Source organism: Penaeus chinensis, chromosome 21, assembly GCF_019202785.1.
Source record: "Penaeus chinensis breed Huanghai No. 1 chromosome 21, ASM1920278v2, whole genome shotgun sequence".
Taxonomy (NCBI): domain Eukaryota; kingdom Metazoa; phylum Arthropoda; class Malacostraca; order Decapoda; family Penaeidae; genus Penaeus; species Penaeus chinensis.
In genome coordinates this window covers 14,776,209-14,778,708 of record NC_061839.1, presented here as the reverse complement: position 1 = coordinate 14,778,708, position 2,500 = coordinate 14,776,209, and the positions used below count along the sequence as shown (strand labels likewise).

General features: G+C 31.4%; 1 protein-coding gene across 6 annotated transcripts in view; it reads right to left on the bottom strand.

The window, feature by feature from the left end:
• The window catches only part of LOC125036541 (protein ECT2-like), a 39,244-nt gene that overhangs the window by 21,128 nt on the left and 15,616 nt on the right, over nucleotides 1–2,500 (bottom strand). The gene's annotated exons all lie outside the window — the stretch shown is intronic.

The window sequence follows — 2,500 nt, the reverse complement described above, 5'->3', positions numbered from 1 at the left end:
AAAATAAAAAAGGTCTTCAGCTTTTGATCCAGAGCCTCTTCCATTTTAAACTTTCCTCTTTCAAACAGATCTCTTATGTCATTGGTTGCCTATCCTTCTCTCAAAGCAAATCTGCCTAAGTAATGACAGTCAGCTATTGGCTGAGTTCCTCCTACCTGATATTAGATTAACTCCCCTATTGGCTTGAGATAACAGACTTCATTTGTGCATTCTTTATGTTTACCAAGTGTTAGTCAGAGAAGTTCCTAACAACATATCATCAAATACGTGTGGTATACAATTGAACATTTATTTCTCTGATAAAAATAAAACAGTGTGATATTTATTGTGTATCAGAGCATAAAACCAATAACAAGAACATTGAACAGCAACAAGTGAAGAGCTCTGACTGATCAATTGTAGAAATGTCACATAGTAAACTGCCAACAGATAATTTCCAGTGTGTCTGTTTCATTCAAAAGGCTACATTGCCATTTCTCTTCAAGTTTCAATAATTTTGTTGTTATACCTATATACCAGTGAATAAAGACAAACCATTCAGTGATAGAAAGAAAAATAATATGTAGACAGGGCACAATGGAACAATCACTGCATTTGCTAACCTTATTTCATAAACTGTATTCACTCATGCTAAACACATTGGAGAAATCCTGAATCAATTTCTTATCATATAAACAAATTTGTATCAGACTCTGCAACATCTTTCCATAAGTTTGGTTAGTACCATTATGGAGTTTAAAATCAAAGGTTTAGCAAAGGTTCAATGTTTGGTTAGTACCATTATGGAGTTTAAAATCAAAGGTTTAGCAAAGGTTCAATGTTTGTGTTCCCTAAACAGGTTGCTTAAAAGCTTCACAGTTCATATAGCTAACTAATTTTTCAACAAACCAAAACAATAACATGTGATTATTGTAAACTTGTAAGAATTTGAAATATTTCAGTACTTGTAATGTCTGATTCACACACCATAAATTTCTTTTGAAATAAATGCCCTAAATAAAATATATACCTAACAATATAAAGAACAACCTCCAAAACTATAATTTTGTGTACACAGCTATCATTCATTATATTCAACTTGAAATACCTAATATCAAAAAACTTACTGTCCTTTTAATCTATTAAGAATAGAAGACGAGTGTTAAAAAAGTGATCTTGCCAATACCAAATTTTGTGCAACCAATGTATAAGTTTTGCTTGCTTGTAAAGTGAACATCTTGTTTAGAATCTAATGAATTTCTACAAATATGGGAAAAGCTACCAATTCAGATGAAGGTGGCAATAAGGATTCTTTATGCATTCATGATCAAAACATAAATGCAAAGAAATTGAAAAGGGTATAACGTTTTCATTTTTTCCTCCATATTCATAGGTATTTGTAAATCAATAATGGCAACTGCTCATTATTACAAGTGTTTTCTTACATGCTCTAAAAATAAGTAACAATGGCAGACACGGCTGAAAAAGGTTTGTAGGTGAATGGCTAACTGGCTCCTAGGCCTGTTGCAGTCACTGATTGGCTGGGAGATGTATTACACAACAGATTTGGTCAGAATGAAAGTGTTTGCCATGATGTCAAAACACCAGACCTAACTTATTCACAACTCTACATCACAGACCTAACCACAAACACTAGATACCATAAGATGAAAGAAAGGCAAATTTTTGTCATGTCTGGGACAGATGAAAATTGTGATTTCATTGTTAGAAAATGGTTTTCTGAGGCAGTCAGTTTGCCATTATAGTTCTATAATTTAAAAAAATGTGAAACAAATCACAAACCATGCCAATTACTAAACTCATTTTATGTACTGAAAACTCAAAATACTGTAGTTGTAGTAGAGTAAAAAACTGAAAATCCTATTATACTTTTCTGGTAAGTCTCAGCTACATTCTTGCAAGGAATAAATAGCAAACATTAGAAATATAAAGACAAACCTAAAAAGATAAGGAAATGGAATTACCCTCTCCTTCATTTACTACTCTGTCATCCCATGATGGTAAAGCCAAAGATATAATAAATTACTAAAACGTGTGATACCTGCTAATAGCTATTTAGTACACCTGTCTGCTGTGAATTTTTTTTGTAAGTGAATGTGAGGAATAACAAAATTACTAAACAAAGAAAAGTAAACAAGATAAAAAAAAAATGTAAAAGTGGAACTGTATCACTGCATTACCTTCTCTTATAACATCAAAACAATGTTGACTTCCCCCCTAAATTAATTTGTTAGTATTCATGATTTTTTCTTTACTTCTGTCACCTAATACAGCAAATACTTAATGTAATTTTGAATATATATAGAATTAACAAGTACTTATGCTTTTTGTCTGAATTAAAGATTAAAAGGAGTTCTAAGAACCTTTGCAGACAATTACAACATGCATGTAATGTTCCTATAAAGCACATGAGACACTGTTTCAGTAAATAAATGTGTTTAAAGCTAAACTGGGCTAATTTTAAAACATTAATTGATTAACACCAATAAATAAATGGAAT